The following is a 13,892-nucleotide window of genomic DNA, read 5'->3' as shown; positions in this document are numbered from 1 at the left end:
CATGACGTCTGTCCCTGCAGACAACTGTTCACATGGATAAAAGTCTTATCTATTGTAAAGTCAACAGCATGGACAGACGTCCTGACATTTCCGGTCTGCGATTACAAATGCAGGTTGGCTTCTCTTGAGGTCACTGAGTTTGACTTCCAACCAGTTTACATCTCATAATGTAACCAGGTTATTGTTGGCTTTCAAACGCAAATGCCCCAGAGTGTTCATGTTCACGTGACAAAGCCCTTTAACTGCAAAGTAACTAGGACTCTTGTCCATCATTTTCAAAGAATGAAGTAGTGTTGCATTATCATAAAACCACAAAGTCTGCAGATGTCAAAATAGATAGTAGATAGAAAATGTCAAGCACAGAAGTTTGTTTCCTATTATTTACTGCCAGTCAATCATAACACAAACCTAAACCTAACCACACCTTAACCATAGTTAAGTAATGTTTATTTTTGAAATGGCAGTTTCATCCTGTTCATCGTGGTTTCAGATCAGAAAACATTTATATGGCAATATAATGGGTTTTGAACCGAGTTCTTATAGGTAGAAACTTTTGCTAAAACGGTTTATTTTATGGTCAGGGACACTGTAAGATAGCAGTACTAGTACTGTACATTAAACTGAATAGTGTGCAATTGTAGCTATAAGGAGGGATTGTTTAACATTATTGTTCAGAGGCCATCAAGTTGAAGTGGTTTGCATTGGGGTTTGACAAGAAAGTAGTAATCATCCGAGACGATTCCACCAGATTACCTCCTGTTGAAAAGCAATTTGTGAAGTGGATGGGTTCCCAGGTCTTAGCCTCATGAGACACCTTCTTCAACATGCACTGCTGATCACGGCTGCAAATTAAAGAAGAGAAAAGTTCCCATGTTCTCTCTTAACTCTTTAAGACTTAAAAGTAAAAACATTTTAAACTGGAGATGAGTTAGAGATATTTTATGTAGTGAGATAATAATAGATAATTGGAGATAATTGGTTGAAATTAGATCTTAATGTAACTCATAGGAGCCACCTATACACAGAACAGAGCATTTGATTTACAGTATATGTCTGTTTCTAAACATGTATTTGCGACTGCATAGAGATTACACTGACAGAAGTGCACAGAACATTCCCTGGCTGTGATTACTCTATTCCCACAGGGGTTTTGTTTTTGACCCACGCTGTGTGAGATGCCTTCCTAACTGTTCCAAAGTAGTAGTAAATGAGTGAGTGGGTGAACTGTGATCTTCAATATCTTGACAAGAGGAGACTCTAATATAAAGGAAAGTTTTCCTGCAATCTTTGAAAAAGTATTTCACACCTAATATCAAACTTTCAAGACAACAAACACCAGAGGTTTGAAAAAAGTCACCTCTGAGTGCAGCTGTTACTCTTACTAGCCATGTTTCCATCTAATTGTCAAGTGAATTTGAGGCAAACTTTGAAACATTGCAAAAAAGAAGTCCAGCTGGGGACCAGGTTGCTGCTGCATCTGCACAACAACATGTGCTGTTGTGTGTAAAGTTGTCTATGACTCATTTTTAAGGCTGTGTTCTTTTTTAAAAATGTATTGTCAAGTTGGTAACAAACTACATTGCCTTTGCATTTTGCTAACTTGTGTTTACATTTCACAGTAAGATGACCTACTTGATAAACATAAAAATACTATGATGACATTCGTCAGAAAAGCATCTGTCCTTTTTCTTTTCAGTTTTCTTTTGCCTTTAGTGATTTTTTACATCTACTTTCTCATGAACATCATCCATAGCCAGATGTTTTAGAGCTTGGTTGATCTGATACTTGTTGCAGTGTTGCACTTGGACTCTTCTGCCCTCGTCATCTGTCTCTTGAGGCACATTGACTTGAACTCCGATACTGGCTTTTTTTTTTTTTTTTTTGCAGATAGCCATACAGGAAGTTCATTCCATCAATTTTTTGGAAACTCCTTCAGAGAGGTTCATGCTGTGACTCTCCCTCCACATCCTGGTGGCAGCAGGAATGAGCTTTCTCTGACCTTCTCGGTGACCCATTTACAGTGATGACTCCTCAGGCATGTCTTGAGTCTTTTCACTGCACTTCCTTCCCTCTCTACTGCTGCATCTGAGAGTGGCTGACATAGGCGAACTATTACCATTGCAACAAAGTGATGGAAATTTCTAATTCAAAACAGCTTGTTTCCTGACAACCCTCTCCAAAGCATATGCTGCTGGTGAAGTGCCCTCCCCTTTAAGCATGCTAGTTGGCAGCTCCCAATCTGCCAGCATATATTTGAAGTTCTTCCACTCAGCTAGGGCTTGGTCTTTATCCATCTTCAGCTGTTCAGACACAACTCCTATGTATTGGTCTCCATAATCCAAAACAAAATAGGGTGGCAAGTTGGATCAAACACTGAGAAAGCCGAGAGCACGGGGCAGGCCTCCTGGAAACCATTGTCCAGGCAATTTTACATTGCTTCAGTGTAATTATGCACCAGTATTTCCAGGAACTTCGATAACCGAGGGTTAACCTCATGTTGGAGCGCCAGGTCAGCATACTTGGCACCAGAACTAGTGTGCTCAGTCAGGTCACTGACAGTGTCAAAGTTTTCTCTGATATCTTACAGTTTAGCTTTAATCCAGTCAAGAGAAGGCTTGTATAGCAGGTGGTCTTTTTGAAACAGTTTTGACAGGTTATTCACAGGAGACAGGGCTTTATTTAACATGAGTCCACTGAAGAAGGCCTGATGCAGTTTCATTCTTTTCTTGGAACTGCCCGGGGGAGAGCAGTGGGCATTGACAGAGTCAACGTATTGCATATAAGCAGTTGCTCCATGACTGCAGTCTGTGACTTTGTCAACAAAGATGCTATAATACTTTGCTTCCTGAATCTTAGCAATCAGCCTCTTCTTAATCAACTGTTCCAGCAGCAGTCTCATGCTTGGTTGACTTCTCTGACTCCTTTTTTGTAAAGATTTCATGTGTACCAATTCAAAATCCTCCTCAAGTTCAAGCAGAGGGCCCAGCTTGTGCTTGGTTATTTCCACCTGTCCAAGCCAATACGCAGAACGAAGAAGGATGTGTTCTGTCTCTTTCTCTGTGGGACCCTCTTCGTTCTCTGTGTGCCTCTTTCTCAGTGGAGGTCCCTGGTTGTGTGCCTCTAATTTTTTTTTTCCCATCCTCACACTATAAAACTCAAAGAAAATGTTTTTTTTTAATGGCTTTTACATTTCCTTCTGGGGATGAATGAAGTAATTATCTGAATGCCTATCAAGTTGGATATACATAATTATTAATTAAATTACAACAGTTAAACAAAAGCAAAAAATATTGTAGAAAATATTTAATGAAGTATTGTAATATGGGGTGTGACTCCTAAACAGGTGATATCACGGCCTATGAAATCCCCCCAAGGCAGTGGTAGGGAAAGCACTGGTTTTGTCATTTAATTTGGAGTATTTGTAGACATTAAATTGTTAATATTATTATACGTGATTGTACACTTACCAATAGTCACCAGTAGTTTTTGAGAAATGTTGCATGTTGTTGTAGGACAGTTGTTTCAGTTTAAAAAAGGGGCACACATGCACTGTAGATAAGAAAAGTACAATCATAAATCTTGATGAGTGTGTTTACAATCTCTTTATGATCAGGTGTTTGTAGTATTTGGAGTGTGGCAATGTGTTGTGCATGTAAACATCATATCCTTCCTTTTAAAACCTTGATAAACCCTTATTCTGGCTTTGAGAAACCTGGATATGCTAGCTGGACCACTCCAAAAGAAACCAGGATACTGAGATAAGTGGCTGAGATATTTAGGAATCAAGCACACTCAGACACAAATGATCAGAAACCTGGATACTGTTATCATCATGTATACAGGGATTTCAATAACCAGGTATCTCATTTTCCATGTAAATGCCATACCCCAACTATGATTGATCAAATCCAGGATACTAATGTGCATGTAAACGCACACCACACAAAGACATGTCTGGGTATACTGTGAGCCTCCTGATTTGAGTGGTTTTGCAAGCTTAAATATTAAATGATTGCTAAGTTTAGGCCCAGCTGCAGCAGAATAGTTTCCGAAAATCCAAAACTCAGGTTTTGCACAATCATAAGTGGTAGGAAACATTTATAATAGGTTCAGTTATGTGATTTAGAAATTTTCTTTTAATATATGCAACACAATACGCATGTAAAATGTATGCGTCATTTCAAAACACATCTGTCACTGAGCAGCGGGCGGCTTGTTTTGTCTTCAGTGGCTGTGTGCTGTGCTGTGAGTGCAGTACGTCACTGTCATCGCTATTCGTATACAAGTACCTCATGTCTCAGTCACATGCAAGAAAATACCTAACATTATCATAATGAATGTAAACAAACATGGCGACTGTTAGTACTCACAGTTGTCAAGCTAGCATGTTCTTTTGGCTGCACTTTCTCTTTCACTAGCTTGAGCAATATATCTGCCTAGCCAAATGGAATGATTGGATGGGCTTATTACAGGCCTGCAACAGCCACAGATAATAGATATTTTTCTCTTTTTTTGTCAGAGCATTTGATTTATTGATTTCTGTCGGAATGTAAAGGGACTTTCAACAAATATAAAAAAAATGCTTGAAAAATACACTACCTACCCTAGTTGTAATTAAACAATCTAGAATAATTGACAAATGAGTCATTACATTAATCGACTAATTGAAAAAGGAATCAGGAAATTCATGTATTAAGAAATCATTTTTGGCTGCAGCCCTAAACTACGTCATATGCAGAGCCATGTGATGAGAGGGTCAGGGTTAATCCCCTCTATCTCAGTCTTGCTGTTATACCAAACAGGGCATCAGCTAATTTCAGGTTTAAAGTTGATGTTTTGAGACCCTATGTAGTCATCTTTGAGTGTGAATTATTTTGGATGAGCGGTTCTTGAGAAAGCTTCAAGCAGCAATGCCAGAGGCCAAGCAGTCGGCCTGTTCTGAGCAGGCACATATCGAACGGGCACCGAACTGGTCAGACAAATGTCCTCATCTGTGGGTCAGGTGGATACATCCTTCAGAATAAATCGACAGAAATTGCATGCTGCTGCCAGTCAGTGAGAGCACCTCAGAAGCACTGGGGGAATGTGTTTTGTGGCCTCCCTGTCACTTAGAGTGGATGTCCCCTCTACAGCCCATTTACCTCTCATCTTGTTGTGATGGGTTTGAATGCAGACCTAGTTTCAGCAGAATCAGTCACTCAAGTTACCTGTGCTGGAGCTTGATGCTGACTCATATTTGTGCTGTCAAACTCATTGTAGCTCATGTTAATATTGGTATAGGCAACTAATCTTGACAAAATAGTCCTAATTGTCACACTGGGACACAAGGGTATTTTCCATCTTGGTAACATAAGAAGAAACAAATTAAAATTGATTGGATATCAATGATTATCTTCTCAGATTTCAGATTACTAATCTAAGACATAAGTGTCTGCCCACCAATTCATTGGGGTTTTTCTGTTATCGTCTCAAGGCTGTCTCTAATTTGTTTTGCTAACCTAATGAGTCCCTTGTGGTTTCCTCAACAATAAGTGAAACCATTTTGGCTCAGTCTTTCAGTGAAGCGGCACTGAAATTGAGTGAGAGATCAATAAAGGTTATGGTTGATGATTTTTTTCTAACGTTAATGTTTCTGTATGTATTTGTGCTACAGATGCAGGACTCAGGGCAGTGCTTTAAAACTGCATTACAGTCCCATAACATTTTGTGAGTATTCCAGTCTTTCACCACGTATTAAATATGTACAGTCAGTTTTGCCATGTGAAAAGTAAAATGAATATGGTGAGGCTTTCGATTTGGGGTTTAGGCAACTTTTAATCAGGCAAATAAAACAGCATGGTTCAAATTGATAGGTTTATGTATGGGTTTCTTATGACTGAAAACAAACTACACATTAGGAATGAGTTCATGAGTTTGGATTGTGCTTGCAACGTTGGTTTGCTAGGGTTAATAAGCAATAAATATGGCCATCTTCCACCTAAACTGTTTGTGCAATCCTGCCTCAGAGGAAAATAAAACACTGTGTGGTGTCTTTCTGCCTGATTTGTATCCAAACTGGACTTCTTGTTTCATATTTCATCTTCTCACCGGTATATCTGGCAACAAAATGGTAGTTAACAAAAAGGTAACATCCCCATTCTGTCTTCTGCCTTACAAATCTCTGGTTGGTCAATTAGTTGCCCAAGTGGGGGGAAATGTGTCAATAAGCACAACACCAGGCCTGCTTGAATCATTTAATCACCTAGAGATGTGAGCAGTGATTCTTAGGTGGGGAACCATGGTCTTGGGAATACACATTGTAAAATACTGCTTACATACAGGACAGTACAGTAAGTCATACAAGTATAAACCAACTCAAGATTGATTGATTGATTAATTCCAGTAACACTATACAATGTCATTATGCAAAAACAACAACAAGCCACAAGCAAACCTGCATTTTTATTTTATTTCATATTGACAACTGTAACTCTAGTTCTGCTAATCGGATTCTTTGAAATGTTTCAAGGGTGCACTCCCAGTTTGGTAAAACTGCTTTCTCTTTTTATATAGCTGAGGCATACTAAATACTATTACATTTGAACTTCTCCCTGCTTTGAATGCCTTTAAAGGTCTTTTACAAACTGCTCTGAAGGAAACATGGAGATGTTTTACATAATCCTTGATTTAGGTAGAATGTGGTATGGAATGGGACATCGCTGGCACGGCCTATATGCCCCTCTTTTTTGACAGTTTCTCCTGTGTTGCAGTTATGTGTTGTATTTTCTCTATAGAAAACATACTAGTTATAACATGTTCTAACATGTGAGATTGTTTTTTTATGTGAAACTGCCTGTGCTGCCATATTGACCTAGACTCCCTGGAGAAGGAGATCTTGTATCTAAATTAAGTATGAATAAAATAAGGATTAAAAGAAACAAAATCTTACAAAATTATTTATTGGTCACCAGGACTCAACAAGGGTTCATCGACCACTGAGCCCTGCTCCATCGTAATGTCGTGAATACAATCTCGTTGTTAAAAGTGCTATAAAGGTTTTGTGAGTAAAAAGCCAATAAGAGTAATTTTTCAGAAAAGTACGCCTGTCCTGAATTCAAGGTACCAGTATCAGTTCAGATGTGAACAGTGCCCAACCCTAAATATAATCAGATATCTTATACTGCAAAACCATAGACCAAGGACAGTTTTAAACACAACATTTTTATCAGTTTTCAGCAGCTGTACTTGGAGAAAATTCATTGTATAATGGAAAGAGATGCCAAATTCTCTACCCACAATAGACCCTAATGCAGAATACAATGCATCCAGAAGACATTTCAGAGGTATGACTCACATTTTCTGGATTGGAAGCCCTTGCTCTCTTGAGCTTGCTGAGAGTAGGAATTAATTAAATTTTTGTTTATCAATCCATGGTGTAGGCTCAGTGGATTCACTCCCAAATGCAATAGCAAAAAATCAGTACAGCTGAATCTGACATAATTAAGTACATTTGTGGTTCATGAAAATGAATGCATATCATGTGGTGAGAACCATTTTAATCAGCCACTCACTATTTTCTTTGTGATACACTTTGCTTCAGGCACTGGGACTTGAAGGGTCGGTGACTATGGGAGACCTCTAGTGTGTAGTTAGTCTTTTTTCTTATTGCAAGACAAACCGTCACCTTGCTGTTCCTACCTCCGCTTCACACGTATAAACTGTTTGACAGTAGTCATGACTTAATGACATAGTCCAGTCTATACATGGATAAAATGAAATTAAAGTTGGTATCTTTACGATTACAGTCCTGGTTGATCTGGCGACATTTATAGTTACTGGTAGCAGCAAATGTGGTTAAACACTACAGGTCAGAGGTCTAAGGGTAGCAAAACAAGCTATTGTCGTTTTAATAAAGCATGCTGCTGTTAGCATTTAAAAACACCAAACACTATGGTGAACAGCCTTACAGAACTGCTAACATGGCTGTGGACTGTTTCTCTGTGTGACTTATAGATATTTGCCTTTGTACTGCTGTAACACCTTCATTATGTTTCATTCTCAAATTACATATATTTAAAGGTCCAGTATTCACTGTCAGGTAATTGTAAAGGAAAGGGTTAATGGTAAATTGAACTGTTATGGGTAAAGATGCTACAGAAGAATCAAAGTATAAAAATGTTTTCTCGTCCCAGTTTTTAGTTTTAAAGCAGATATTTCCTCGTCAGGGGTGAACAAGACAGAGCTGCCCTGTCAGAGCATTGTGATATAAAGAATAAATGCTGAGGACTGCATAGACTTCAGTCAGTCAGTCCTTAATGCTTTCTGTGATTAGTTGCCACTGGACTGTGAAACCTTGGAAGGCCTTACAAAGCAAACACACCTGAGAGAAAAGCCATAATCTGTCTATGACACTTTAAAAGGGTGGGGTAATAAGTCCAAAACAGAGGAATGCCCCATACAAGACCATGTCATGAGGGAACAAGATAGAAGACATACCAATGCAAGAAGCAACAGTTTCCTTTCATTTGAACCACTGTGACCTTACCAACCCTCAGCCTGTTAATGATGCACTGGACCTCATTTCTGAGCACAATGCTGCAGTGCTGATCTCTCATGGGCACACAGGTTATTTCTTTTTGTGTTTTCCCTCTTTTGAAAACAACATTATGCAAGAATAACATTTATATTAATGTGACATCTAGAGAGCAATGCTGATGTCCTGAAATATTGATTAGAGGATAATTTTGTGCTCAGCATTTATTCAGAGCTGTACAAAAATATGCAGCCACTTGCTTCATTGCTTTGATGGGATCGTAGGGAGCAGATGCGAGAGCCAAATAATTCATATTCACTAACTGATCTTGTGAATACTGGGCTTCAAATATTTAAAAAAGGCTCACAGCTGAGGCAGCGTATCATTTCTTTATAATAAGGCAAACATGGCCACATTATATGCCGTTTTAGTATTTAACTTATGTTATCATGCACCAAACTGCAAAGTCCATGCAGGACAAGGTCACTGAAATTGATTAGAAAAATATGTTTTAACTTTCCAAACAGATGGCTTTGTTATATAACCCAGAGAGAGCTAAATAGGTTGTTGTAAACATGAGGGAAAACACATCCACTCTGTATTATGAAATCTGGTAAAGCAAGACCTCTATCCTAAGTGAACTGCACTGTATATCCAACTGCACAGGAAAACGCTAAGCCATAATGTAGTGGACTAAACATATACAGTTTTTAATCAAAGTTAGTCCACAGGTTTTGCTTTGTTTACATTATAAAATGATGTGAGAAAGCATCACATGACCTATTTTAGCACTGAACAGACAGCTCCGACAACTTGTTTGTGTCAGTCAAACTACAAAGTGCATTGTTGAGGTCGTCTTAGGTGCTTATTTAGTAGACGATTTGGCAGGGCCCATTTATTCTACATGCTCCAGATTGCTTTCTTGACTGTTCGCAAATAAAGTTTTTGACCCAAGACCCAAAAACAGTGTCGTGTGATAAAAACTTATGATGAATAGTTATCAAGTTTTAAAGCAAAAAATCTTTCTGTGTTAGGTTAATGTTTATGTGGGTCTCAGGAAATGAGGTTTAGCCCAAATATTGTTGTAGTATCATGTCAGTGTATGAGCTGAATATCGTCATATTATGAATTCAGGTTGAAGTGTTACTTTAGAGTCTAAACTTTAGACTCAGAATGAGCTTTGTAAGACTAATGACAGTAATGGTTTTGCCTTCTTTATTGCCTTTTAACTACTACCCTACAGGTAAAGTCATTGTGCGTGTGCGTGTGCGCATGCGCATGTACATAATATACAAAAACGCACACACGGGAAAATAGGACCCATAATCAGATAATATGTGACCGGAATTATTCCTCTTTGTCCAGGACATTGAACGTTTAACCAGAAACTCTGCAGCACATCGTCACTTTCATTGCTTGACAATTAAATGTAGGTCAAGCTGATACAAGCGCATAATTTAACAACACTATATAGGACATAATTTGTATTTCTTTATGTTGTAATGTGTAGGTATGTAGATCTTTTAAAAGACATGTTTTATGTTGAAACATATAAGCACTATGTCTCATATTGATTTTCCCTTATGAATGATGTGTGAAAATAGATACTCGCGTAGTTCAAACCTATGTGGGGATTTTTAGAGGGGATATTTAAACCTCTTTTTTGGCCAATTTTATCAGCCCAATTATATATTCTAGTTTGAAACTGAGTTGTTCTGGCACAATGAAGCAGCTATATTTAGATACATGAATCTATCTGACCACTTGGCTTCAAACTTTGTTAATAAAACAAAATGCAATTTATGTCAAAATTTCTCCAAAATGGATTTGCAGTGACTTCATATACATGTTGGACTAAACTCCATGCCCATTGGAGGATTTACATTTGAGAAATCAGAGGATGTGTTTTCACTCCCTCATTTTGACCTTTGACTAACATTTGTAAACTCAGCTAAGTGGTACTATATGGCACCTGAGACTTTGATTTGCAAAGATGACAGAATGTGCAGTCTGTTGCAAAAACATCCAAATCACATCCAGTTGTATTTGGCACATGTCATATATTCAAATGTCATTGGTTATAAGAAATGACAAACAATACAGTATGTTAAAGGTCTTCCTTATTTGTGTTTGGAAAATAAAGTGCCTCCATTGAAATGTGATATTCAATATCAGATTAATAGCAGGAAGTCCTCCTGTGTGTTTTTCTAAATCGGAAAATCTATGGAGACCAAGAGCTGATGGTTTATAGCTAAACAGAAATGTCACAGCATGAATATACAACCATTTTATTGGGGCTACTGAAATCATATCAAGGGAGGAGAGGAAAGCTGCATTGTTCACCCAGGCCAGAGGAATGGAAGTCCAGAGAGACAGTTTTTCATCCTGTCTTGTGGCACTGTGCACCAGCAGGTTCATAATAGCTCTGCTTAATGAGGGCTATGATATACCTCCACCGCTTTATTGGCAGGACTTGGCTTGTGCAGAAAACCATTATTCACTATAAAAGAAGCCCTGGCAAACAAGCCTAAATCACTGCATCTGTGAGGACAAAAAAGCCTGACCACATGCATGAAAATAGAAACCTATTCAATTTACTCTGCCCCTCTTATATACTGTGTAATGGGAAAAATAAAAAATAAAAAACTTGTATTGTCAGGTAAGATGGTGGGTTAGGCGTTGAGTGGCTCACTTGGCTCACAATAAAACCAAATCTTTGATGTCATCATGCATAAAAGGAAGATCCTAAGTGATATCATGTTGGAAGCGAGTGGCATTGAATATGTTTATACAGTATATCCATTTTTTTTTTTATGCAAAGCTGAGGTCTGCCAAAGCTGCGAAAACATTAAAAGTAAGCCAAGATCACATGTAGTCAAGTATGCAGGAATGATTTAAGGCCATAGATGATGAGAAATGTATATTTTCTAGACCAGTTTGCAAGATTATGATCACCCAGTTTAGCCATGTTAAGCAAGGAACATGTCTATTTTCTGCTGATTCTGCATGTGGGTGCTTTGCTTCTGTATGTTATCTTCAGATGGCATGTGTGTCTTCATTTCTAGCTGTGCTGTCTTAAGCCCCAGGTGGGAGTCCTCTTGTTTGCCATTGTGGGTTGCATTTGATTTGATTTCATCTTCTCATCTTTCCTGGAGTTCAGGGCCATGACAGCCTTTGCAAACACAGTCTAATCCACCACCAGCTACACAGTGGACTCAAAAGCTTCCTGATCCCTCATATATCCCTCTGAACAACAATAAATATGAATTTTTCTTCCGAGACCAGACAAGGCCTTCTGGAAACGACTGAAACTCAGATTCGCTTCACTTTCCATTTTCTTTTGCTCTTAAGTGATTCAGTGCTAATCAAAAACATGTTGTGTAAGTGCAAGTATGCAGGTGCAGTACAGTCAGACTTGTCTTGCATTAATTCTCACATTTTTGTGTGTATTTACTTTCTATGTGATTTAGCAGTTTTTCTTTGAAAAGTTTCAAACTAGATACTTTTATTGGAAGAGATGCATCTTATGGTACATCGCATTTGCCACAGGAAATCTGAATCTTGGGGTCAGAAGCTGGGTTGACTGCCGTTGTAAAGAACTGAAATGCAATTACATACTAACATTGACTGTTATGTTGAGCTTCATAAATGAGAATTTTGATTTAAAACATGATGTATTCAGGCCTTTCCATAGAACAATGGTGAGGTCAAATATGTCAACATTTGATACAGAAATAACCTAATAATAAACACAAATAATGAAGTTAACTGAGAGCACACACTCCAGCCCTTTTAATACAGTCAAATTTGGGAGATATATACATATGAATTATATGTGTAATTAGAACTTTATATGTAGTGGTTCAAATAATAAAAATAGTCAAGAATTTAAACTTCAATAAGAAGCACAATTTTATTTTAGCTCTTTGGTTAACTTTCTTCAATTTTGAAAGGCTTCAGTCACATCAGTGTAGATTCAAGAGTAAAGAAGCAGATATCTGATATCTGGCTACAGATCATTCCCTCTTCAGAACAAGTTTGCAGTACAGGTTCAACAGTCTAGTTTTTCATGAAAATTCCAAATGCTTTAAAATACACATATTTGTGGATTTCCATTACATGTATTTAAAACAAGAAATACTTGGGTGCATCAGAAATATATTTGCGAGCCTTATTTTTTAACATATGGATTTCTGGAGTGAATCATTTATATATAATATAATCAGACCAATGTGATACCATGTCTCATTTCCTGTACATGTAGAAGGTTATGTTGCCATGAGAGATAATTTCTCGAGCTTTTGATAAGTGTTTAAAAGGATTAGGTTGCGGCTTATCAGCATGAAATTGGAGGATAAAATCAGATCTGTGTCTCAAGGTTTGCTTCTGCCGCTGCGTGTAGTTTCAATATACAGAGTTACCACACATTACCCATTGACAGATTGTGTCATGCTGAGAAGCAGAATATTGTCACTTCCTTCCTCCTCTTGGTAAAGCCTGTGGTGAAGGTTAATATTTTGTGTCTAATAAACAAACTATAAATAGATGGTTCATCCCACACTGCAGCTTTCTTTGTCAGTAAACTATTGAATTGGAAGAACACATCTGAAAACTCTTTCATGACACAACCCAAGTACTTTTCCAGTGCACTGTAAGAAAAAATCTGTAGAATTTACGGTGAAATACTGGCAGCTGTGGTTGCCAGAAATTCACCGTAAAAATTACGGTGACAATGTAGAGGACTTTACGGTATGCTGTTTTGGCAACTGTAAATTTTGCAGAACAGAACTGTTATTTGTTTACGGTATTTTGCTGTAAAAATGACAGGTAAAACATAAACCTGTTTACAATAATCTCATGTCAAAATTACAGTCCATCTCAGTAATAAATACAACAGAAACTGTATGACATATTACGGTACTTTATTGCAGCTAGGTCCAATTTTACGGTAAATTACTGGCAGCTGTGGTTGCCAGAATTTCACCGTAAAAAATACAGTAAAACATATTAGCAATTACAGTTTATTTTTCAAATTTACGGTAAATTACTGGCAGCTGTGGTTGCCAGAATTTCACTGTAAAAGATACAGTATAACACATGAGGAATTACAGTTACCTGGCACAGATTTACAGTCAGCAACAGCAAACTGTTCTTGCATTAACACATTCTCTGAAAAAAGATGGAACTGATCCAACATTTCAAGTATACTCACAAAGTATCATGTGTCTATATGAGGGATAGTGAATAAACAAAAAAATGAGCCACTTGACCTGGGTTGATCAAGGGTAAAGAGTCACTCAGCATTCACAAGTCACCAGCTCTGATTGCAGTCTCACGTGGTCCATCAGGTCTTTACTGTAGATCATTTCTGCAGCCAGAA

Source organism: Chelmon rostratus, chromosome 10 (assembly GCF_017976325.1).
Source record: "Chelmon rostratus isolate fCheRos1 chromosome 10, fCheRos1.pri, whole genome shotgun sequence".
Taxonomy (NCBI): Eukaryota; Metazoa; Chordata; class Actinopteri; order Chaetodontiformes; family Chaetodontidae; genus Chelmon; species Chelmon rostratus.
The sequence above is the reverse complement of the archived record's forward strand: the minus strand, read 5'-3'. Positions refer to the sequence as shown.